Source organism: Mustelus asterias, chromosome 21 (assembly GCF_964213995.1).
Source record: "Mustelus asterias chromosome 21, sMusAst1.hap1.1, whole genome shotgun sequence".
NCBI lineage: Eukaryota > Metazoa > Chordata > Chondrichthyes > Carcharhiniformes > Triakidae > Mustelus > Mustelus asterias.
The window spans coordinates 69,676,345-69,703,268 of record NC_135821.1 but is presented as its reverse complement, the minus strand read 5'-3'; the positions used below and the strand labels follow the sequence as shown (position 1 = coordinate 69,703,268).

At 48.0% G+C, this 26,924-nt stretch overlaps 1 protein-coding gene across 7 annotated transcripts in view; it reads right to left on the bottom strand.

The window, feature by feature from the left end:
* The window catches only part of luzp1 (leucine zipper protein 1), a 176,723-nt gene that overhangs the window by 60,502 nt on the left and 89,297 nt on the right, over positions 1-26,924 (bottom strand). For 2 of the 7 annotated variants that reach the window (XM_078238166.1, XM_078238167.1), the window contains exon 2: positions 6,791-6,875. The exons of 3 other annotated variants lie outside the window; for them this stretch is intronic. The gene's annotated coding sequence lies outside the window, so the exon portion shown is untranslated. Of the gene's footprint in view, positions 1-6,790; positions 6,876-8,434; positions 8,548-11,169; positions 11,289-26,924 lie in introns of those variants that run through there. 2 more of the 7 variants (XM_078238165.1, XM_078238170.1) reach the window with 2 other exon arrangements.

Sequence of the window (26,924 nt, the reverse complement as noted above, 5' to 3'; positions counted from 1 at the left end):
ATTGCCCCTCTGGACACTTTTGTATCTTTCCCCTCTCACCTTAAACCTATGCCCTCTGGTTTTAGACTCCCCTACCTTTGGGAAAAGATATTGACTATCTAGCTGATCTGTGCCCCTCATTATTTTATAGACCTCTATAAGATCACCCCTCAGCCTCCGACACTTCAGGTTCACCTCAATCAGTTCAGAAAGCCAAAAGGGCCTCAAGTTAACAACTTGGAATGCCAGCGCTCTGGGCTACCCTGCACTGCACCCAACAGCCAATCTAGACCCTGGAGTGGGGTTTGAATTCATTACCTTCTGACGCCAATTTGAGGGTGCTATCAACTGAGCAACAGATCAGACGTGAAATTCAAAGAAAAAGTTCATTTATTAGTCACAAGTAGGCTTACATTAACAGTGCAATGAAGTTACTGTGAAATTCCCCTAGTTGCCACACTCCGGCGCCTGTTCGGGTCAATGCGTCCTAACCAGCACGTCTTTCAGTATGTGGGAGGAAACGGGAGCACCCGCAGGAAACCCACTCAGACGCGGGGAGAATGTGTAAACTCCACACAGACAGTGACCCGAGCCAGGAATCGAACCCGGGTCCCTGGCGCTGAGAGGCAGCAGTGCTAACCACTGTGCTACCGTGCAACTCCCAGTTCGGTCGGGTAGTGCAGGAGTTCCCTGGGATTCTGCTCGTTAACCGGTGAGGACGCTGGCTCCTCAGAGGAGGGCAGTCAGAGCTATGTTTGTGGCTTCACAAGAGGCTCAGTTGCTGGGGAGAGAAGGAGCAATAAGGAAAGAGCAATAGTGATCAGGGATTCATTGGTTAGGGAAACCAAGAGACATTTCGGCGCATGTAGATGTGACTCCAGGATGGTATTTTGTCTCCCTGGTATCAGGGTCAAGGATGGGGGGGGGGAGAGAGAGAGAGAGAGAGAATGAACAGCCAGAGGTCGTGGTCCACATTGGTACCAACGACTTGGGTAGGAAGTGGAATGTGGACTTGCAATCAGAATTTAGGGAGCTAGGCAGAAAATTAGCAGGCAGGACCTCAAATGTAGTCATCTCCATATTACCCCCAGCACCACATGCAAGTATAGTAAGTAGTCTCACAACATCAGGTTAAAGTCCAACAGGTTTATTTGGTAGCACGAACCTTCAGAGCGCCGCTCCTTCATCAGATGGAGCTGATGAAGGGGTAGCGTACCAAAAGCTCATGCTACCAAATAAACCTGTTGGACTTTAACCTGGTGTTGTGAGACTACTTACCGTGCCTGTCCCAGTCCAACGCCGGCAACTCCACAACTTGCAAGTATGCACAATAATAAGGCAGATAACGTGTGACTGAAAAGATGGTCCAGGAGGGAAGGCTTTAGATTCCTGGGACACTGGGATTGGCTCCGGAGGAGATGACAAGATGGACTGTTTTGCTCGTGCTTGGGGGGGGGTCTTGAAACTAACCCGGCAGTGTGAGAGAACCAGCAGAGAATATAAGAGAGGAATACTGGGAAAGACAGATAGCACTTGAATAGGGAATAATAAGTCAATAGGCAGAGTCGGTGTAAGGGAGAAAGTAATGAAGTCTAAATCAGGGTCATTCTGCATTATGTGAATGCATGGAGTACAGTAAATAAAATTGGGGAGGTACATGTGCAGATTGCGTTGTGGAAATATGTTGTTGCGGTAATAACAGAGACGTGGCTCAAGGCGGGTCAAGACTGGGTGTTAGATATTGCCGGGCTCAAGGTGTTCGGACGGAAGGCAGGAGGAGTTGGGGGAGGGGGATGGGGGTGGGGGTGCGGTATTGGTTAAGGAGAGCATTGCAGTGCTGGTGAAAGAGGATGTCCCAGAAGATCCAAGCATCAGTTTGGTTAAAGAGTTAAGGAACAAAAAGGATGTAATTACATTGCTCGGAGTAATCTACAGACCGCCAACTAATGAGGAGGATTCGGAGGAACAAATCTGCAGGGAAATTATAGAGAGGTGCAAACATAGAGTAATTATAATGGAGGCCTTTAATTACCCAAGTATAGGCTGGGCTAGTGGCAGTGAGAAGGGCAGGCAGAGGCATGAGCTCCGAGAATGTGTTCAGGGGAATTTTCCATGCTGCACTTGTCCAGTTCAACAAGGGCGCACTGTTGGACCTGGCTCTTGGAAATAAGATGGGCCATGTAGATCCAAGTGTCAATGGGGGAGATTTGGGAGGCAGCGATCAGAAGATTTAGGATGATGATACAAAAGGACAATGAGCGATCCACAGCAAGAATAATTCACCGGAAGGAGAGCCGATTCCAATGGGGGAAAGAATGGAGCTGGGCCGGAAAGTGTGGAAGCAAAGGTTGGCGGGAAAATCTATATCTGAACAATGGGCTACCTTCAAAAGAGAAATGGTTGGTGGCACAGTGCCTAGCACTGCTGCCTCACAGCGCCAGGGACCTGAGTTCGATCCACGGTTTGGGTCACTATCTGTGTGGAATTTGCACATTCTCGCTGTGTCTGGGTGGGTTTCCTCCGGGTGCTCTGGTTTCCAACCACAGTCCGAAAGACGTGCTGGTTAGGGTGCATTGGCCACGCTAAGTTCTCCCTCAGTGTACCCGAACAGGCACCAGAGTGTGGCGACTAGGGGAATTTCACAGTACCTTCATTGCAGTGTTAATGTAAGCCTTACTTGTGACTAATAAATAAACTTTACTGGTCTGGACGCAGTCAATGTATATTCCCTCAAAAGGGAAAGGTAGGGTAAACTAATCCAGAGATCCCTGGATGAAATAGGAGATAGAAATTAAGAAGAATAAATGTCAGGTAGAAAACACAATTGAGAGCAAGCTGGTGAGGTAGTGGCGGAGTGGTATTGTCACTGGACTAGTAATCTAAAGATCAGGGGACCCAGGTTCAAATCCCACCACAGCAGATGGTGAAATTTGAATTCAATAAAAAAAAATTATTGTTGTAAAAACCCATCAGGTTCACTAATGTCCTTTAAAGAATGAAATCTGTCATCCTTACCTGGTCTGGCCTCCACGTGACTCCAGATGGGTAAGGGTGGCTACACAGATGCTACCCAGGACATGGTGACAGAGGAGGAAACTCTGTCACTGGAGGGTTCACAATTGATAAGGAGATGGCACTGGATAAGCTGTCGGTACTTAAAGTTGACAAGGCACTAGGTTGGATGAGATACATCCAGGAGAGTGGAAAATGCAGGGGTGCTGGCCATAATCTTTCAGTCTCCTCTCGAGTTGCCAGAGGGCTAGAGAATTGCAATCATTGTTCAAAATAAGCAATTACAGACCAGCCAGTTTAATTTCAGTGGTGGGGAAGCTTTTGGAAACATAAGTTTGGGATAGAACTAATAATCAGGTGGAAAAACGTGGGTTGATTAGGAAGAGTAAGAAGTCTCACAACACCAGGTTAAAGTCCTGGTTTGACTTTAACCTGGTGTTGTTAGACTTCTTACTGTGTTTACCCCAGTCCAACGCCAGCATCTCCACACCTTGATTAGGAACAGCCAGCATGGACTTTGTGATGGAAAATCATGCATTACTGGGGTTTTTTGAAGGTGTAACAGAGAGGGTTGATGAGGGCAGTGCTGTCGATGTGATGTACAGAGACTTCCAAAAGGCATTCAATACAGCGTCACACAATGAACTTGTGAGAAAAGTTATAGGTCATGGAACAAAAGTGAGAATAGCAACATGGATACAGGATTGGCTGAGGATTAGGAAACAGCGAGAAATGTTTGGTGTATATTTGGCAGACTGGAGGGTTCTGGAGGAGTTCTGCAGGGCTCAGTATTCAGATCCTTACTCTTCTGATATATATTAATACGCTAGATCTTGGTGTCCACGGGGCATTTTCAAACTTTGTCGATGATACAAAACTTGTAAGTATTGTAAACTAAAGAGGACAATACAGAACTTCAAAAGGGCATAGACAAGTCGGTGGAGTGGGCAGATAGGTGGCAGATGAAGTTTAATGCAGAGAAACGTGAGGGATTAATGTTGGTAAGAAGAACATGGAGACAGAGTGTAAAATTAGGACTTCAACTCTAAAGGATATGCATGAGCAGAGGGACCTGGGTGTATATGTGCATAAGTCAGCACGGTGGCACAGTGGTTAGCACTGCTGCCCCACAGCCCAAGGGACCTGGGTTCGATTCCTGGCTTGGATCACGGTCTGTGTGGAGTTTGCACATTCTCCCCGTGTCTGCGTGGGTTTCCTCCGGGTGCTCCGGTTTCCTCCCACAGTCCAAAGGTGTGCGGGTTAGGCTGATTGGCCATGCTAAATTGCCCTAGTGTCAGGGGTTAGTAGGGTAAATAAGTAGTGTTATGGGGATAGGGTCTGGGTGGGATTGTGGTTGGTGCAAATTTGATGGGCTGAATGGCCTCCTTGTGCACTGTAGGGATTCTATGATTCTAAGTCATTGAAGGTGGCAGGACAGTTGGAGAGAGCAGTTAATAAAGCATATAGTATTCTGGGCTTTATTAATAGAGGCATAGAGTACAAGAACAAGGAAGTTATGCTGAACTTTTATCGGACACTAGTTAGATCTTAGCTGGGGTATTGTGTGCAGTTCTGGGCGCCACACTATAGGAAGGATGTGAACACATTGGAGAGAGTGCAGAAGACAAGAATGGTTCCAGGGATAAGAAACCTCAGTATTGAGGATAAATTGGAGAGGTTGGGACTGTTCTCCTTGGAGAAGGCGAAGAGGAGGATCTGATAGAGATGTTCAAAAACATGATGGGGCTGGACAGAGTAGATCATAAAAGGATCGAGAATGAGAGGACACAGATAATAAGTGATTTGCAAAAGAAGCAAATGTGATGTGAGAAAAAAGCTTTCCACACAACGAGTGGTTGGGGTCTGGAATGCACTGCTGGAAATGCGGTGGAGACAGGTTCAATTGAGGCATCCAAGGGGCATTAGATGATTATTTGAATAGAAACAATGCGCAGGGCTATGGGGGAAAGGCAGGGGAATGGCACTAAGTCATGACGCTCATTTGGAGAGCCAGTTCAGACACGATGGGCCGAATGGCTTCTTTCTGCATCATTACAATTCAGTGATTTTGAGTACACTGCCCTGCAAATCTCTTGACCTGCAGCGTCTTGAGTGAGATTGTGCCGATCTTGTGTCCCTTTGCTTGGTCTGGGACCTCACTTATCTTCACAGATGGCAAAATGTTGATGCTGTTTGACCTTTTGGTGCAGTTCAATGGCAGGAGCACCCAGAGCTCCCTCTGGGCGGCACAGTGGCACTGCTGCCTCACAGCGCCAGGGACCCGGGTTCAATTCCCGGCTTGGGTCACTGTCTGTGCTGAGTCTGCACATTCTCCCCGTGTCTGCAAGGGTTTCCTCTGGGTGCTCCGGTTTCCTCCCACAGTCCAAAAGACATGCTGGTTAGGGTGCATTGGCCATGCTAAATTCTCCCTCAGCGTACCCGAACAGGTGCCGGAGTGTGGCGACTAGGGGATTTTCACATTAACTTCATGGCAGTGTTAATGTAAGCCTACTTGTAACACTAATAAATAAAGTGGACAATTCTAGCAGGACAGTTGAGAAGCATCATTGTTGTTTTCTTTAATAGTTAGTTGCAGCTTTTAATCAACATATAGATCATGATATCGCCTAGAATCCTACAGTGCAGAAGGAGGCCATTTGGCCCACTGAGTCTGCACTGACCACAATCCCACCCAGGCCCTATCCCCGTAACCCCATGGATTTACCGTAGCTAGTCCCGCTAACACTAAGGGCACTTGCCAATCACAATCCCACCCAGGCCCTATCCCCCAAAACCCTACTTATTTACCCTACCAACCCCCTGACACTAAGAGGCAATTTAGCATGGCCAATCCACGTACCCTGCACATCTGTTGGACTGTCGGAGGAAACCGGAGCACCCGGTGGAAACCCACGCAGTCACGAGGAGAACGTGCAAACTCCACACAGACAGTGACCCAAGCCGGGAATCGAACCCAGGTCCCTGGCACTGTGAGGCAGCAGTGCTAACCACTGTGCCACCGTCATATTTCATATTGTGCACCATGGAATTGCCGAATAATGTATTGATTTGGCCCTCATGGCTTTACACTGCGAACTACACACAACACACACAGGTACTGAACCAATTTCTTGCCCACTGTCTGACATTGCCAACTACAAGCGGCCTGTGGAAAACTAAAGTTTGTGCTTGCAGCAGAATAAGATGGAAACGAGTTGTTCTGTTTTTTATATTTAACGTGGGGGTCAAATTGCCCACTGGAATGGCCGTGAGATTATTAAAGCGTGCCACCTAGGGCACAGGAGCCCAAGAAAAGTCACTGCTTTTGGGAGAGGGAGAGAGTGAAACAACTGGGAAACAGACACTGGAGAAGGCCAGGCCGGGTAAGGACGGCAGATTTCCTTCCCTAAAGGACATTAGTGAACCAGGTGGGTTTTTCCGACAATCGACAATGGTTTCATGGTCATCAGTAGATTCTTAATTCCAGATGTTTTTTATTGAGTTCAAATTCCACCATCTGTCGTGGTGGGATTCGAACCCGGGACCCCAGAACATTAGCTGAATTTCTGGATTAGTCTAGCGATAAAACCAGTAGGCCTCCCCTTAAAGCTACATGACAATGACAGTATAATGTGTTTGTAAGGAGAACTCACTGCCTTTTTCCATTATAATAGCCCAGGATCTTTTACTTTCACCCTCGATTGTAGGTGTGTGACTTTGGGTTAACAATTTGGCACCTCTGACAGTGTGACACCTCCGACAGCACAGCACAGTTGGGTACCGCGGTGGAACTCGTTACTGTAACTGGTCCGGCCATCAGATTGAACTGCCGGGTCAAAGTTATGATTATCTCCATTCCAATTTAACACACCTCAGACAGAAATCTAAAACAGAGCACTAAGTGTTAGAGAGCGCAATGCAAAATGCTGAGGTAATGGCAGATGCTAAAAGGAGCTCAAAACATCTCCTTAACAATACCCATTTAGAGAATATTCAGCATTTCAGAGTCTGGCAGTGAAGGTCAAAGACTCATTACTGTCATCCTCTGGCCATATTCCATCCGTGTAATTGACAGGAGTGCCGTCATGATGCGCACGCTGCCATCTCTGACACTGACCTCCACACGCGCACACACACACAATATAAACCTGCCTAGTCTAACAAATGATGCTGGGAATATGTTTTCTTTCGCTGGATGACAGACTCCCTTCGTTGGAGGAAAACGGACTAATTGTGTTGGAGCTTCCCGATGATGCCATCCAACGTCGGACCAAGCCACTCAGACACAAAGGGTTGAAGCTTTAGGCCCTGAAGGGGGTGGACACAGAGGCTGGCAGGCAAGTAAATTCAAGCCGCTGGCCAGCGAGCAGGTTTCCTGGTGCCATGCTGTCCCTCAGCTATTTTCCTGGAGGCAGGGTGGGTTTTGGTGGAGTGGGGAGGTGCATACATGTGCGTGTGTATGTGTGTGTTGTGGTGTACGCGTGCGTGTGGGTGCGCGGTATATGCGTGTGTGTGTGGTGTATGTGTGTGGTGTATATGCGCATATGTATGTGTGTGTGGGGGGGGTTGGGGAGAGAGGGGAGAGAGCGCATGGGGAAAGGCCACCTGACTGCAAGCAGCAAGCTCTCCAGTTTGGCTATTTAAAGACATTGTAAGGCCCACTGCTCGAAGCTGACTGGAATTTTCCCTCCAAGTCCCCAGAAAGGAACAGGAACAGTGTAGCTGCCTGCGATTCCCTTTCCACAATGCTGACCCAGTTGCCAAAGGCACTTTTTTTTAAGGTTAAAAAGGTTGGAGAAAGGATGCCTCCATCTTGTGGCGTCCCCTCTCTCTAACTTAACTGAAAAGGCAGCCACTTCCTCTTCAACGTTGGAGGGCCTCTTATTGGTCCTCAAGCTTCAGGCTTTAATTGGATGTCAAGCCCAGATCCTGCTTATTAATTGACCAACTCGGGGGTAAGTCACTGCCGAGAGACTGTTCCCCACGTAGGGTGGGCTTCTGACCCCCATTTGACCCTGATGGCGGGTCCTGAAGCCCAAGGGCAAAATCCTGCTCAAAGATCCGTTAGTTGACCTGTAGAAGATCCCTGGCGTAGCAATTGAAGCAGAAACTACAATTGGTCTCAGCGTCTCTGACTTGGTCCCAGAGAGTGGGAGGCTATTGGATGAGAAAAGGATCTGAAGCCTTCCACAGTCAAGCAGCTTGTGGACGTTCAACGGCAACTTCATAACGAAGAATAGCCAATGGGTACAGCACATGGGGGTACCTGCGGGAGGTACCTGGGTGCCCTTGAGTTTGAAAATTGGGATCAATAAAAGAAAAGCAACAGTTGATGGTGATTTCACAGAGAGACAGAGAAAAAAAACATCTTACAATACTGTTTGTGATATAACTATTTTCAACTTTTCCTAAAAAAGAAACAAAATCTAATGTTTATTTGTACCTTAGATGCTGGCATGTGAATCGATCCGTGAAGCCTTGAAAAATCCCGCCAAAAACTTATCGTCATCTTGTGCGCCAAGTATAAAAGTGGTATGGATGGCCACCATTTTGAAATATCGCCGGCATCTTTAACGGAGGGCGCGATCTTACCACCTGTTCGGGCCACGCTCCCGCTGCAGCAAGGTTGGAGAATTTGTGCGGCCAGCCAATGTCCGTTCACTGCGGCAGGATGGGAAAATGGCGTGAACAGTGGTAAGATTCCGGCCAGAGTGTCTTAAGACTCTTACATGTCTTTGCAACGCGGGGCAGAGTTTTCCTGTCGCAAAGGTCCGTTGACCTTGGGCGGGATTTTCTGGTTTTGGGACGAGCATGGCTGGAAAATCCTGGCGATAGTCTGTATCGCCTGCCTGATCCTTTGTGCCCAGCTGGACCAAGAACATTGAGGCCGACTACTAATGCGAGTGTGGCATTTCGTGGCTGAAGGGAAGAGGTCGGCTTATACACCGGCTCCATTCAAAAAACATGACTTTTGGGACCATGAAAAATGGGGTCGGCTTATACATTGCGTGGACTTGCACGCCACTATATATGGTAACATTATTTTATACGTAACTATAACTTACAAGAATCAAATGATAGGAATTCTACATTGCCAGCTGCGCCGCTATTCAAATGGAAGAGAATTTTTTTTGTTAACCTGAATTTGCACAATTTATCAAATCCAATCCTCTGGAAGGTTAGCTCAGTTTATATTGCATTTACACCCTCTGAGATGTCATTAACTTCAGCAGTAGAATATTGGAGTCGCTTGGGAGAATTTCAGTATTTGCTTGGCATTTATAGCTGGAATCCTACACCATGGGTTGGACCAGTCTGTGGGGGCAATGAACCATATACAGAATATCAATGGTCCTAACTTCAACCTCTGATCCATTAGTCTTCAACTAGACCAGACAATGGAGAAACTGTCAGGAAAAAGCAGCTCTTTCCAAAACACTTCCAGAGCCTCAAAAACTAAACACAAAAATCTAATGAGATAAGCCCACAGGATGGATTTGTCTGGATTTCAAGGTCAGGATGCCAAGGCTTGGAGGATTCGAGTTACCCTTGTGGTAACCCAAGTTAGTGATGAGGAGGAAGCACAGCCAGCTTTCCCCGAGTGCAGTGCAGTGATCCCAGTGAAAGCCTTTGTGTGAGGAGAGGCTCGACAAAGTGTCTTCAACCCTCTCAATCTGTGATCTCTACCGTCTAGACCATAAGGCCATAAGACATAGGAGCAGAATTAGGCCACTCGGCCCATTGAGTCTGTTCCACCATTCAATCATGGCTGATATTTTTCTCATCCCCATTCTCCTGCCTTTTCCCCATAATCCCTGATCCTCTTATTAATCAAGAACCTATCTATCTCTGTCTTAAAGACACTCAATGACCCGGCCTCCACAGTCTTCTGCGGCAAAAAGTTCCACAGATTCACCACTCTCTGGCTGAAGAAATTCCTCCTCATCTCTGTTTTAAAGGATCGCCCCTTTCGCCTGAGGTTGTGCCCAGAAGGACAGGGCAGGAGGCCTGAGGGAACACCACTACCTGCAAGTTCCCCTCCAAGTCACTCATCATCCTGACTTGGAATTGTAGTTTTTAAAGCTTAACTCTATTTATTAGTGTCACAAGTAAGGCTTACATTAACACTGCAATGAAGTTACTGTGAAAATCCCCGAGTCGCCACACTCCGACACCTGATCGGGTACACTGAGGGAGAATTTAGCATGGCCAATGCACCATTGTGGACTGTGGGAGGAAACCGGAGCACCCGGAGGAAACCCACGCAGACACGGGGAGAACGTGCAGACTCCGCACAGACAGTGACCCAAGCCGGGAATCGAACCCGGGTCCTTGGCGCTGAGAGACAGCAGTGCTAACCACTGCGGCACCCCATATTGCTTTAAAACAATCCACGATGTACATATACGTATTGAAATATATATACATCAATCATATCTATAATTTTCTTTTTCTGATAGTTTTTCTTTTTTACACGAGATGTCACTAAGACAGATTCCCTCTTACTCAAACTGGGTGTTTGAAGCATTCCTTTTACTGAATTAGTCAAACTTGAAATCTCTGCAACATCCTGAAGGCACTCAGACACAGTGTCATATTTCCTTGACCCTTTATGGATTGAGCTGAATGTGTTCATTGAGGCAGTGCCTTGCCTGTTTTGTGCGCCAGTCGTCTATCCTGTTCTAACAGACTCAGCGGCTTCTCTCTCTCTCTCTCTCTCTCTCTCTGTCTACTTGCAAGGTCACCCCTATTCTGCAGAGACTGCAGTGTTCCAATTTTTACATGCCTCACTGCAGGAACCTGAAAGCAATCAAAGCAGCTCATTTCTGATTTGCTTTGTAATTGATTTTACGTTTAAACCTCTCTGGATCGATAGCAGTCAGCACCTGCCTGCAAGATTCCCCCTTTTTCTCTTAGCTGCTGCTAACCCTTTATCCGATGGAGGAATCGGCGGCGCCTTACGTGCAGCACTGCAGTTTACAATTGTCGGATGTTATTATGCACACACGACAAGTGAATCCGGCGGAGGTACAACTTAATCGCGAATCGAAAATCAAAGTGTCCCAAGCACAGCATGCCCGACGCGGGTTATGCTGCTTTCAATCACTGGGCCCTAGTCAAAATTCACTTACTATTCTAGCTATGCGACGCTTCACAATAAGATTCTCTCTCACTTACCTGAGAGCAAATTGCTTCAGGAGTCCATTATAATCCTGGGTCACCAGATGATGGAGAGTTTGGTTGTTGGCACTGTGAAATGCGTAAATAACTGCACGTCTTTCTCTCTCTCTCTCCCTGCGTTCCCCCTCCCCTCCCCTCCCCTCCCACCTTCCCCTCACTTGCTCCAGAAGGTAACGTGACCCCATTGGCACAGAGAACTTCTCTTCTCCATCACCAGCAAAGCCTCGCTGTTACGAAATCCCCTCATTAAAAATTCTGCTACATTGCCATCTCCAGCTCCCTGCCCCAACTCGACTCGCACAGTGTCATTGCTGCCGGTGACAAAAGTGCCGGCTGCAACTGCTCCAGGTCACAAGAGGGAAGGGCTGCATCCAGACAACGTAAATAAAAATGCTTGGAATGAGGGCAACGGCTTCACTGATGTGAGGCTATCACTCCCATTGGAATGTTCGCCTTTCAAAATCAACTTGACGTTTTTGTGCCACAAGGTTTTAGGGGAGAAGTCACACTATTAGAACAACAGCAGAGGGGGTGTTACTCAGAGGACTCCACCTCTGCGGACATGGGCAGTCACGGCAACTGGAGAATTTAAATTCCGCTCAATACTAAATCTGGAACTAAAATCTACTCTCGGTAATGATCGTGCAGCTCTCAGTGATCGCCATAAATGATTGTCATGATTGTGCGGCACGGCGGCACAGTGGTTAGCACTGCTGCCGCACAGCGCCAGGGGTTCGATTCCTGACTCGGGTCACTGTCTGTGTGGAGTTTGCACGTTCTCCCCGTCTCTGCGTGGGTTTTCCTCCGGGTGCTCCGGTTTCCTCCCACAGTCTGAAAGACGTGCCGGTTAGGTGCATTGGCCGTGCTAAATTCTCCCTCGGTGTACCCGAAACAGGCGCCGGAGTGTGGCGACTGGGGGATTTTCACAGTAACTCCATTGCAGTGTTAATGGAAGACTACTTGTGATTAATAAATAAACTTTAAACTTATTAAATACGGACACGTGAATTAGGAGCAGGGGTAGGTGCCTCGAGCCTACACATCTTTCAACAACTCCTGTGCTCGATGTCTGTTCATGCAGCAGAGTCGGCGAGTTGATCCCAGTACATGCCTTGTTGATACGGTTCAGTACCTTAGGCAGGGCGATGCTGGGGATTTCCTCAATTTGCTATTAAAGGCAAAATCCGAAATGGGAGCACATAGATGCGTCTGACCCTCAACAGGGAGCAGAGAGAACCTTCCTCCCACGCGGTTCATTAATTCACTTCGCTTTTGCAGAGTCGGAATATTTTTTCTCTAATTAATTACAGAATCCGGGGAGAGTCCTCAGGATGATCATCAGCTGGATTACTCTGTGACGCTCGGTCATGTGGGATCAGAGCTATCACAAGCTTTTTTATTTGTGAAATGACATGCTAACTTTATTACTGCACCATAGCAATGCAGGACATGTGTAGAATTCCGGGGAAAGGAACTCAATTGACGGAACCAAAAGCACCTGCATGTTTTTCAGATCTTGTTCTGCCTTCGCAGTTGCCTGTTTGTGTTGGGCACAGAGAGAGGGAGTAAAATTATAATTGCAACATTTGGAGTTGAACACTAAAATGGATTACTTCACGTGATTACTTTGACCCACAGGATCTATATAGCGTAGAGTCTATGGACGAGATTCTCCCATCCCCCACCGCAGGGTTCAATGGTGATGGGAGGAGGGGAGAGGGCAGGGAGGTGTGGGGGGAGGGGGAAGTTGTAGGGGGAGAAGGGATAATTTAGCAGGAAGGCCCAAAAAGTGGTTTTATGCCGGTGTGAATTTACAGCTGGTTCTTTTGCTGCTGCCTGCGACAGTGTCAAACAGCAAACCCACTGGAGGCCGACACAGAACTTATAGAATTCCTACAGTGCAGAAGGAGGCCATTCGGCCCATCAAGTCTGCACTGACCACAATCCCATGCAGGCCCTATCTCCGTAAACCCATGCATTTACCCTGCTAATCCCCTGACACTAAGGGGCAGTTTAGCACGGCCAATCCACCTAACCCGCACATCTTTGGACTGTGGGAGGAAACCGGAGCACCCCGAGGAAACCCACGCAGACACGAGGAGAACATGTAGACTCCGCACAGGCAGTGACCCAAGGCGGGAATTGGACCCGGGTCCCTGGCGCTGTGAGGCAGCAGTGCTAACCCACTGTGCCACCCGACTCATTCGCATCCTGGATCTGACCAGCCACGTCCGAGAGACCTTGACGCCAGTGGGAAGACACGCCGGTGTGAAACACATTTGAAACGACAGCATGTGCAGATGCCAGGATTCATCTGAACAATGCCTGGAGCTGCCTCCGGAGTTCAGGGTAGAGGCTGCCCGCAACCCTGGATCCCGGAACATCACAGCAGTGACGAAGGTGGTGAAGGGGAGTATGAGTGGGGGGGGGACATTTTCAGGTGGATCTTCCAGATTTACCTGTGTGGAGTTTGCACGTTCTCCCCGTGTCTGCGTGGGTTTTCTCCGGGTGCTCTGGTTTCCTCCCACAGTCCAAAGATGTACGGATTAGGTGGATTGGCCATGCTAAATTGTCCCTTAGCATCCAAAGATATGCAGATTAGATTGATTAGCTGTGGTTGAATGTAGGGTCCCGGGGATAGGCTGGGGGAGCGGTGGTAGGCCTGGGTTAGATGCTCTTTCAGAGAGTCGGTGCTGACTCATTGGGCTTCCTTCTGCACTGTAGGGATTCTATGATTCGGTGTCCTGGTAGAAGGTACATCTTCCAGCCTCAGAATGTTCCTGGAGATCCATCTTCATTTTCAGGTGGTCCATCTTATTTCAATAGTGGGTCAGTGACATTGGGTGCCTGAATAGGGCAGCAGACTACACGCTGTCCAGACCTTTACCGCCACGGAACGGAGTGTAAAACACCCGGGTGTATAATTAATGAGGTTGGGGACAGAGGATTTGGTGTGTTTTTCCGCGTGGCTTCCACAGCAGACAACACTCTACGCTCCTGCCCCGCCATGGGATTTAGTCTCCAGAAGGGGGAATTCTGCCCTGCGATACAGAACTTGGCAGTGGTTCTATAAGGGGACACGTTTAGGAAGCCTGGGAGTTTCAGCACTGGGAGAGATTCTCAAGAACCCCCCCCCCCCCACACACACACCAGGCAGAATTGGGGGAGTAATGCCCTGAAACTGTTGGGGTGCAAATTATCACCCCATTTCCACTGATGCTGACAACATATTCCTGAGATCTACTTCCAGGCCCATTGCTGGAGAGTCAACCAGTTGGACCATTTTGAGTTGAGATGCAGCGACCTTTGTCGGACTTTTTACTGCCTCGCCCGCCCGAGACAAACAGAGAATGCCATTCTTCGACCCTCGCCCGCCCCGATCCTGGCGGTAAAATTCTGGCTCTTGTTGTGTAAAGAGGTCCGTGACTGCCATTTATGGATTCAGCGAGGGGGCGCGTGCACTCTCTACATTTTCAGTTTGATTTGATTTATTATTGTCACATGTATTGGGATACAGTGAAAAGTATTGTTTCTTGCATGTTATACAGACAAAGCATACCATTCATAGAGTACATAGGGGAGAAGGAAAGGAGAGGGTGCAGAATGTAATGTTACAGTCACAACTAGGGTGTGGAACAACTTTAAAAGCATAAAAGGAGAATAGAAGATAGAATTCCAGGGAATGCTGGGGACAGCTCACAGACATTGCCTCGCTCTGGTGCCATCTTGAATCTATTATTTGTATCTGTTATTTGGCAGTTGGGCAAGAACAATAGAAAATCCTCACGAATGCTGGCGAGAGGGTGGCATAGTGGTAACGTCACTGGTCTCGTCAGCCAGAGACCCAGGATAATGCCCTGGGAAGCACAGGTTCAAATTCAATTAATTAATTCTGGAATTGGACGTTTTCAGTCGTGGTCACCAGGAAAACTATCGTCGATTGATGTCGAAACCCGCCAAGGCCCGCTTTTAGGGAAGGAAATCCCTCATCCTTGCATTACTTGTGACTCCAGACCCTCAGCATGGTTGACTCTTAACTGCTCTTAAGGGCAACTAGGGATGGGCAACAAATCCAGCGATACCCACATCCCATGAAAGAATAAAAATCAGAATGGAAACCTGCTGTCAATGACTAAGAGGTGAACACTGACAGTTCTCCATCAACAAATCCATCCCCACAACATTTGGGCCAACTGACTGCATCTTGTCTCTCCCTTGGAATCATATCTGTACAATTGATTTCCAGCATGATATATCAGTAGGATTGAATGACAAAGCCTGTTGTGTGTCGAAGTTATGATTTAAGGAGTAGCGAAGATAAGGGAGGGAGGTATTGTGGCACAGTGGGTGGCGTCCCTGCCTCCTGAATCAGAAGCTGCGGGTTCGAGTCCCACTCCAGGACCCCATAGCGAAGGAAGATGCGTTTACCACACGGCCAAACGATTATCAACCTACAAATTCTTCCGGCACACACCAATGGAAGGCGGTAAGAGGAGGAGAGATTCCTGGTTACAGCCGTGTAATGGAAGAATGTCCGAGATTCCACCATCACTCTCCACAGACTTCAGGCTACAACGTGCATGTAAAAGCGCATGTTGCCACAGCAACTCAGACTCCAGGTATGATTTGTAACCCGTCACCAAAAATAAGAGCTACTATGGATAATGGAAAAGGTAGGGCTTGGTTTTTTTCTGTAGTCCCATTACTGCACATGAATCAGTTAAGAATATGAGCATAAGGATCACAAGGACAGAATTACATCGCCATGGCAACACCTTGTCCAGGATCCACATGCCAACCAATCAGCAACGTCTCCTCATGCAGTAAAAATTGTTGTCCCCTTTGATATTTGGTATTCTTGCATTTGTCCTGATGAGTGCAAGAGGAAAAACTTTGACTGTTTGTGTTTTTTTTAAACAAAAGTTCAAGTTCTGTACTACCAAGCAAAAGAATATATTGGACAGGTCCGGTCACCTCCTGCGAACAGATGGTATAGGAACCAACTGCAATGGCCCTTTGCTTAAAACACTGGCACTGATACTTGCAGATCAGGCAGTGTGCACCTGAATGAGGTGTCCACCTGAAGGCAGCATTATCTGACTGGGTGGACAACGAACTTTGGGTCTGAAAGGTTAAGCAATATGAATTATTCCACTCATTAACACAGCAATGAGAGGACTGTGCACAGCACCCAGTGGGAAGCTGTGCATGGCAGGTTCCCAGTAGGAACTGTGTATTATACACAGATAATAGCACGCACTTCCAATTTACAAAGGTCCATCCTGGTGCAGCAAAATAACAGCTGCTTTTAACACCTTAATATGAGTAATTATAAACTCGGAAGCACAGCAACATTCCACCTCTGAATGGAAAAGTAGTCACATTGTTGGAAATATCCGTCATTAATAATTCATTGCATTATAAGCCCATAAAACATTGTGACTGCTTGTTATTTTATTTGCACTTTTCCCTGCTTCTTTTTATGGTACAGTTCCACGCCGGGGGGAGGGTGGGCGGATGGGTAACTATACATTGTTCAAACTGTCTTTATTATATGCATGATCATGGAAACTGAATGTTGGTCTGTTACAGCAAAGCCCATTTCTCAACTCACTGCCATCCGCACACACGTGATGGATAGATAAGAGAAACAATAACGATGACAGTCCCTCCCCCCAGTATCAACCCCCCCAAGGTCCTGTCACTGCAGCACAGCCCGTGGCCTCAAGCTGATAACACCCATGATTGTAAAGGGCATCAGTTTCGTATTGGGTGGTGAACCCACCAATGGGGGTGTTAGAACGGCCATGAAGGCCGCAAGGGGATCATCAACAGATCTCCCCCCCCCACCCCCCACCGTGTGGGCATCATGGAGTACGAGCTTCCTTATAGACCGAGTGAGTGGAGGCTCGCCCAATGGGAACTTGAACCGGGGTGGCACAGTGGTTAGCACTGCTGCCTCACCGCGCCAGGGACCCGGGTTCGATTCCAGCCTCGGGTCACTGTCTTCACACAAAGAGTACTGGGAGTCTGGAACTCACTCCCCTAAAAGGGAGTTGAGTTTAGGAGTCCGGGGATAATGATGCAGCTATACAAGACCCTCGTCAGACCCCACTTGGAGTACTGTGCTCAGTTCTGGTCGCCTCACTATAGGAAGGATGTGGAAAAGATTGAAAGGGTGCAGAGGAGATTTACAAGGAAGTTGCCTGGATTGAGCGGCATGCCTTATGAGGATAGGCTGAGGGAGCTCGGTCTTTTCTCCTTGGAGAGACGAAGGATGAGAGGAGACCTAATAGAGGTGTATAAGACGTTGAGAGGCATAGATCGGGTGGACTCTCAGAGGCTTTTTCCCAGGGTGGAAATGTCTGCTACAAGAGGACACAGGTTTAAGGTGCTGGGGGGTCGGTACAGGGGAGATGTTAGGGGGAAGTTTTTCACACAGAGGGTGGTGGGCGAGTGGAATCGGCTGCCGTCAGTGGTGGTGGAGGTGAACTCAATAGGGTCTTTTAAGAGACTCCTGGATGAGTACATGGAGCGTAATAGGATGGAGGGTTATAGGTAGGTCTAGAAGGTAGGGATGTGTTCGGCACAACTTGTGGGGCCGAAGGGCCTGTTTGTGCTGTAGTTTTTCTATGTTTCTAAAAGTGGTTGAGGCTTGGAGCGCGGGGGGGGGGGGGGGGGGGGGGGTCAATTAAAAGTTTAGAAACTGAGATTGAGTTAGGAAAGGTTCTCAAAGGTTACAAACTAAGAGGGACCAGCAATGATTTAACTGAATGGCAAAACTCGGCTTCAAGGGGCTGAATGGCCTTTTCCCTCTGACCCCCAACAAGACTAAATTGATCAAACGCTGCCTGAACTTCCATTTTATGCCAAATCTAAACTCTAATTCACGTTGTTTTGGTCCCATGTGGAGTTGCTCGTGCTGGAGTCAACATTTTGAATTTCCGTAAGGCTTCCTGTGCCCTTGTTCGAGGACTCAATTTCTAGCAAGCCAGACCCCCAATGATTTCCATCTCTTGCATGGAAAGACATGTCCAGACAGCACATGTGGCAACAGTATTTCCTTCAAAGAAACTATGGGAAGGCGATGGCCTAGTGGTATTATTGCTGGACTATTAATCTAGAAACTCAGCTAATGTTTTGGGGACCCGGGTTCGAATCCCGCCACGGCAGATGGTGTAATTTGAATTCAATCAAAAAAAATCTGGAATTAAGAATCTATTGATGGCCATGAAAACATTGTCGATTGTCCTTAAAACCCATCTGGTTCACTAATGCCCTTCAGGGAAGGAGATCTGCTGTCCTTACCTGATCTGGCCTGAAGTAAAGTCAAGTTTACTTATTAGTGTCACAAGTAGGCTTACATTAACACTGCAATGAACTTACTGTGAAAATCCCCTAGTCGCCACACTCAGGTGCCTGTTTGGGTACACGGAGGAAGAATTTAGCATGACCAATGCACCTAACCCGCACGTCTTTCGGACTGTGGGAGGAAACTGGAGCGCCCGAAGGAAACCCACGCAGACACGGGGAGAACATGCAAACTCTGCACAGACAGTGACCCAAGCCGGGAATCGAACCCTGGTCCCTGGTGCTGTGAGGCAGCAGTGCTGACCACTGTGCTGCCCAACATGTGACTCCAGAGCCGTGGCAATGTGGTTGACTCCCAACTGCCCTCCAAGGGCAACTAGGGATGGGCAATAAATGCTGGCCAGCCAGCGACGCCCATGTCCCACAAATGAATAAAACAAAAAAACACTTTTGTTTTCATGAAGAAACTTAAGATTCCATCTTCAATTATAAAAACAAAGGTCAGTAATGTAAATATGCATCATCCAGTGCATTATGGGGGTGAATCCATTTGGTTCTGCCTTTCACAATGCCCTCATTCTTGTGATGATAATGTGAATGGACTGAGCCTCGGATGAAGTCCAGTGCCCGCTGACAATCAGTCAGAATTACCAATGCGGCATCTTGTCTCTTCCAATAAGAGCTGCAGTCAACACTGCAGTTGTGTTAATATTTAGACTGGATTTGGCTAAAATACAAGGCACACAAAAGGAACCGCTACACTTTTGAACAGTGACCTCAAAAACCAAACGCTGTGTTTAGCCATTCTCTCACTGACAGCCAGATGTGTCCTCCCCTTTCGCCAGATGTGTCCTTCACACACTGGTTCTCCACATCAACCGGTCTCTGGGGTAACCAGGATCAAGTGTAAATATAAAATAACGGATGGCTCGCCTGGGTCACAGATGCTCGTGGGTCCATCTGTTGGATTTTGGCCAGTGTTGTGCACGGCTTCTGCAGACACAGACCCACGATCGAAAGCAACGGGGGGATATCTCAATAGACACACCAGTAATAAAAAGGGAAAACCATTGGAACGGTAAGGGAAGCTGTTTCGCATCTGTGAAGAAAAGACAAGTTATGCCTTTGTGGGTGTGTTTCCTTTTATCGACCGACCGTGGAATAGTCAGGCGTGTTACAAAAATGAAGAGATTAAAGGAAGGAGGGAGAATCAGGCCAGTCACAGAGACAGCGAGTTAAATGACCTTCAAATATCTCAAGGGAAAATTGTTTGTGTCACAGAACCTGGGGGTCATGATCCAGGGATAGTAGGGCAGCCAAAAAACAGAGAGGCGTAAGATGAAGGATGACCAGACATAGGCCAGATCTAAGCAGACAGCAGGAATGATGGGCTGAATGGCCTCCTTTTCATTTTCATTCTATATCAAAGAAAGACATGCATTTCTATAACACCTTTCACAACCATAAGGCATCGCAAAGCGATTTACAGCCAATAAAGTACCTACAAAGTGCAGTGACTGTTGTGATATACAGGACATGGCAGTCGATGTGTCCACAGCAAACTCCCATAAACAACCAGATACAATGGCGGCACAGTGATTAGCAGTGCTGCCTCACAGCTCCAGGGACCCAGGTTCGATTCCTGCCTTAGGTCAATGTCTGTGTGGAATCTGCACGTCCTCCCCGTGTCTGCGTGGGTTTCCTCCGGGTGCTCCGGCTTCCTCCCACAATCCAAAGATGTGCAGGGTGGGTGCATTGGCCATGCTAAATTGCCCCTTAGTGTTGGGATGTGTAGGTTAGAGGGATTAGTGGGGTAAATATGTGGGGTTACGGGGATAGGGCCTGGATGGGATTGTTGTCGGTGCAGGCTCGATGGGCTGAATGGCCTCCTTCTGCACTGTAGGGATTCGAGGAACTTTATGAATGTGGGCAGAATTCTCCGGCTGCACTGGTCTAAAAGCCGGAAATTCCCGACGGACTGCCAATGGGGTTTCACATTTTCCACAACCCGCCCACTAAAATTCCAGTGGCGGATGGGATGGGGGAATTCTGGCCTCTGCTTCTGTCATGCTGATTGAGGGATAGTATTGGCTGGGACACCAGGTCTCCACAGCTCTGCTTTGAGATAGCGCCCTGGGATCCCGGACATCTGCTGAGGGAACACACGAGGGCCTCACTATCACCTTCCATTTGGAATACAGCGCGTCCAACAGTGCTGCACTCCCTCAGTGCCGCACTCCCTCAGTGCCGCACTCCCTCAGTGCCGCACTCCCTCAGTGCCGCACTCCCTCAGTGCCACACTGGAGTGTCAGCCTAGATGTTTATGCTTGCATCTCTGGAGCGGAGCTTGAGCAGCGCAATAAGAATGGGGTGGAGGGGGGCTTGGGGGGCGGGTAGAGGGAGGAGGGGGTGATGGGCAAAGATAGAAAGAGAACAACAATGGCCGTAAGTGTTGCAGACCTGAAATAATTGCCCTCTTGACTATGTCTGGGAATAACCCTGTGACTTCCTGTACAATAAATCTTTGGGAAGAAAAATCATAGAATCCGTACAGTGCAGAAGGAGGCCATTCGGCCCATCGAATCTGCACTGACAATGATTCCACCTGGGCCCTATTCTCGTAACCCCACATATTTATCCTGCTAATCCATCTGACACTAAGGGGTAATTTAGCATGGCCAATCAACTTAACCCGCACATCTTTGGACTGTGGGAGGAAACCGGAGCACCCGGAGGAAGCCCACGCAGACACGGGGAGAATGTGCAAATTCCACACCCGAGGCCGGAATTGAACTCGGGTCCCTGGCGCTGTGAAGCAGCAGTGCTAACCACTGTGCCACCGTGTTAATGTAAGCCGACTTGCGACACTAATAAATAAACTTTAAAAGAATTTGCCCTCAGCTCAGCAAAAGACTGGCGCAAACGCAGAACCCTAATTAACAATATTTCATTCCTTGGAATCTTGCTATTCGTTCAATGTTGCTGCCCATCTCCTCGCACCAAATGTCATGTCTGGGCGGGTGGAGGGGAAGGGGGTCATTGGGAATAAAGACCAAATGCGCAAGGTCAGAAGTACAGCAATAAGGGGATGAGAAAGAGAGATTGCAAATTGTGCGGGATGAAGAATGTCCTATTGCAATGCCCGAAAATCTTTCCAACTGGGGCACGCATTTTAACTGGAGGTGGCATCAGACCCAACTAATCATTGAAACCATGGCAAAAGCACCACGGCAAACGGGAAATCGATGTCACAATTGCCTCCAGCTAAAGTCACACCCTGGGGCATGGGGGATTCTCCGGCCTCCCTGTAATGTGTTTCTCACGGTGGGGGGGGGGAGTGGCACGCCATTCGCCAGGTCCCGCCGCTGTCAATGGGAGTGACGCCACCCCAGGCTGCCAGGAGACCCGCGGTGCACCATCGGTGAGACCAGAAGATCCCACTGGTGGCACAGTGGTTAGCACTTCTGCCTCACAGTGCCAGGGACCCTGGTTCCATTCCCGGCTTGGGTCACTGCCTGTGTGGAGTCTGCACGTTCTCCCTGTGTCTGCGTGGGTTTCCTCCGGTTTCCTCCTATATAGTCTGAAAGACGCGCTAGTTAGATGCAGTGGCCATGCTAAATTCTCCCTCAGTGTACCCGAACAGGCGCCGGAGTGTGGCGACTAGGGGATTTTCACAGTAACTTCATCGTAGTGTTAATGTAAGCCGACTTGTGACACTAATAAATAAACTTAAAAAGAATTCCGGCCCTCCGCTCAGCAAAAGGCTGACACAAGTGCAGAACCCAAATGAACAATATTCCATTCTTCCCCACTCCTAAAAACAAGCAAAACGTCCGGGGAAAGATCCATCCAGGAAATATTCCCAAGTATTGAAATGATACTGCAGACACTAAACCTTTACAGCTGGGTGTTACATCTTAACCAGCGATAGAAATCAGCTGATGTAAGCGGAGTGCATTACAGTTGGGTTCTGTCGAGGTTAAAGTGCTGAATGAATGATGGAACAGGCAACAGTACAAAGATTTCCTAGTTGGCTCCTTACATTTACATTTTGCAACATGCTGATCCCAGCAAATCCTGGGAATTCATATCATAGACTCATTGAGGTTTACAGCATGGAAACAGACCCTTTGGCCCAACTTGTCCATGCCGCCCCTTTTTTTTAAAACCACTAACCTAGTCCGAATTGCCCACGTTTGGCCCATATCCCTCCATACTCATCTTACCCATGTAACTGTCTACATGCTTTTTAAAAGACAAAATTGTACCCGCCTCTACTACTACCTCTGGCAGCTTGTTCCAGACTCTCACCACCCTCTGTGTGAAAAAATTGCCCCTCTGGACCCTTTTGTATCTCTCCCCTCTCACCTTAAACCTATGCCCTCTAGTTTTAGACTCCCCTACCTTTGGGAAAAGATATTGACGATCTAGCTGATCTGTGCCCCTCATTATTTTATAGACCTCAATAAGATCACCCCTCAGCCTTCTACGCTCCAGAGAAGAAAGTCCCAGTCTATCCAGCCTCTCCTTATAACTCAAACCATCAAGTCTCAGTAGCATCCTAGTAAATTTTTTCTGCACTCTTTCTAGTTTAATAATATCCTTTCTATAATAGGGTGACCAGGACTCTACACAGTATTCCAAGTGTGGCCTTACCAATGCCTTGTACAACTTCAACAAGACATCCCAACTCCTATATTCAATGTTCTGACCAATTGAGTCTATAGCTTCTTGGCAAAGCAGCCACCATGTTGATCAGGGTCTGACTACAGCAGTCTCTATGTGAGTTGTTGCCTTGTCAAAGATCCCCATGGAAAGAGAGCAGAGACATGTTCATAACAGAGAAGTTATGCTAAGCTTGCATGGAACTTTGGTTCAGCCACAACTTGCACTGTCCGATACATAAAGCTTTTGGAGGCACTGGGTTCACAAGGCAGGTCCCAGAACTAAGAGGATGCACTCATTATGAAAGGCTGAATAGGTTAGGTTTCGCAAGGACAACAAAGGCTTTCATTGAAGTTTAGATTAGGAGAATGAGAGGCCTTATTGAAACATACAAGATGCTGAGGGGGCTTGCCAAGGTAAACTTTGACTGGATGTTTCCCTTCATGGGGGATTCTAGAACCGAGAGCACAGTTTAAGAATAAGTCTCTCATTTAAGATGGAGTTGAGGAGAAATTTCTTCTCTGAGAGTCATAGGTCTTTGGAATTCACTACCTCAGACAGCAGTGGAGACAGATTTTTGATCTACAAAAGAGTTTAAGGATATGGAGGAGAGTGGAGTTAAAGCCACAGTCAAAACAACCACGAACTTGAATAGTGGCACAGATCCAAAGGACAAAATGGCTGACACCTTCTCTTGTTTCTCACGATCTTATGTTCTTATCGAACTCAGTTGAAAGTGGAGCACAGGTGGACAGGGTGGTGAAGAAGGCATTCGGCATGCTTGGTTTCATTGGTCAGAACATTGAATACAGGAGTTGGGACGTCTTGTTAAAGTTGTTCAAGACATTGGTACGGTCACACTTGGAATACTGTGTACAGCTCTGGTCACCCTATTATACAAAGGATATTATTACACTAGAAAGAGTGAAGAAAAGATTTACTAGGATGCTACCGGGATTTGATGGTCTGAGTTATAAGGAGAGGCTGGATAGACTGGGACTTTTTTCCTTGGAGCATAGGAGGCTTAGGGGTGATCTTATAGAGGTCTATAAAATAATAGGTTAAAATAATAATCGGGGCGGCACGGTAGCACAGTGGTTAGCACTGCTGCTTCACAGCTCCAGGGTCCCGGGTTCGATTCCCGGCTCGGGTCACTGTCTGTGTGGAGTTTGCACATTCTCCTCGTGTCTGCGTGGGTTTCCTCCGGGTGCTCCGGTTTCCTCCCACAGTCCAAAGATGTGCGAGTTAGGTTGATTGGCCAGGTTAAAAAAAAATTGTCCCTGAGATGTGTAGTTAGAGGGATTAGCGGGTAAATATGTGGGGGTAGGGCCTGGGTGGGATTGTGGTCGGTGCAGACTCGATGGGCCGAATGGCCTCCTTCTGCACTGTAGGGTTTCTATGATTCTATGATAAAATAATGAGGGGCACAGATCAGCTAGATAGTCAACATCTTTTCCCAAAGGTAGGGGAGTCTGAAACTAGAGGGCATAAGTTTAAGGTGAGAGGGGAGAGATACAAAAGGCTCCAGAGGGGCAATTGTTTCACACAGAGGGTGGTGAGTGTCTGGAACAAGCTGCCAGAGGTAGTAGTAGAGGCGGGTACAACTTTGTCTTTTAAAAAGCATGTAGACAGTTACATGGGTAGGATGGGTATAGAGGGATATGGGCCAAATGTGGGCAATTGGGATGAGCTTAGTGGTTAAAAAAAGGGGTGGCATGGACAAGTTGGGCCGAAGGGCCTATTTCCATGCTGTAAATCTCTATGGCTGTATGACTTTTAAGCAACTGAAGCTATTTCTGAATTCCATGAAGAAGAAAAGCACTTGAAAGGGTACATGTAAATCTAGATAAGTACGGAAGCTGCTAGTTCTCATCATGGTTTCGCTCCTCAGGAAGAGCCCCTCTCTCTGTGCTGACATCTGCATGCCATGTTCTTCCAGATGTGTTTCACACCAGCACGTCGTCCCACTGGTGCTACGGAGAATCGGGCGTGATTATTCAGACCTTCACCTGCACCCCATTAACTAAATGCAAATGTATTTCACTCCTGCCTCCAATGGGTTTCCCAATCCACCGTGGTGGGCAACAGCGGCAGACACTACTGTACATTCACGCTGGTATAAAACCAATTTTTGATCCTCCACCCTCTTCTCTCTCTCGCTCCCGCCCTCCCCCCAGCTGCCATTGAACCCGTGGGAGAATTACGCTCAATAATACAACATTCAAATCATCACAACAATATATAGCACGGGAGGAAAGATGCTGGTTACCTGGCAAGTCAACTCTGATTGGCTGAGTCATTGCCATACAGAAAGCAATAGGAAAACTATGGGCCCCCCGAAGCTCATTGGCTATTCACAAAAAGGTGCAATGCTTGAATATATTCTTCTTGTTTGCGGAGAAAGGGTCCCTGTGTATGAATGTGTCCCTTCTCGTAAGTGTGGATGAGCCACATTACAAGCCCAACTGATTATCAAAATTGGTTCTTAGTGTAGCTATTAGCACACTCGGGGTTGTTGTTGTAGCTATTAGCACACTTCGGGGTTGTTGGGGAGCTATTAGCACACTCGGGGTTGTTGTTGTAGCTATTAGCACACTCGGGGCTGTTGGTGTAGCTATCAGCACACTCGGGGTTGTTGGGGTAGCTATTAGCACACTCGGGGTTGTTGGGATTACTATTAGCACACTCGGGGTTGTTGGGGGAGCTATTAGCACACTCGGGGTTGTTGGGGGAGCTATCAGCACACTCGGGGTTGTTGTTGTAGCTATTAGCACACCCGGGGTTGTTGGGGTAGCTATTAGCACACTCGGGGTTGTTGGGGTAGCTATCAGCACACTCGGGTTTGTTGGGGGAGCTATTAGCACACTCGGGGTTGTTGGGATTACTATTAGCACACTCGGGGTTGTTGGGGGAGCTATTAGCACACTCGGGGTTGTTGGGGGAGCTATCAGCACACTCGGGGTTGTTGTTGTAGCTATTAGCACACCCGGGGTTGTTGGGGTAGCTATTAGCACACTCGGGGTTGTTGGGGTAGCTATCAGCACACTCGGGTTTGTTGGGGGAGCTATTAGCACACGCGGGGTTGTTGGGATTACTATTAGCACACTCGGGGTTGTTGGGGGAGCTATTAGCACACTCGGGGTTGTTGGGGGAGCTATCAGCACACTCGGGGTTGTTGTTGTAGCTATTAGCACACCCGGGGTTGTTGGGGTAGCTATTAGCACACTCGGGGTTGTTGGGGTAGCTATCAGCACACTCGGGTTTGTTGGGGGAGCTATTAGCACACTCGGGGTTGTTGGGGTAGCTATTAGCACACTCGGGGTTGTTGGGGGAGCTATTAGCACACTCAGGGTTGTTGTTGTAGCTATTAGCACACTCGGGGTGATTGGGGTAGCTATTAGCACACTCGGGGTTGTTGTTGTAGCTATTAGCACACTCGGGGTTGTTGGGGTAGCTATTAGCACACTCGGGGTTGTTGGGGGAGCTATTAGCACACTCGGGGTTGTTGTTGTAGCTATTAGCACACCCGGGGTTGTTGGGGTAGCTATTAGCACACTCGGGGTTGTTGGGGTAGCTATCAGCACACTCGGGTTTGTTGGGGGAGCTATTAGCACACTCGGGGTTGTTGGGATTACTATTAGCACACTCGGGGTTGTTGGGGGAGCTATTAGCACACTCGGGGTTGTTGGGGGAGCTATCAGCACACTCGGGGTTGTTGTTGTAGCTATTAGCACACCCGGGGTTGTTGGGGTAGCTATTAGCACACTCGGGGTTGT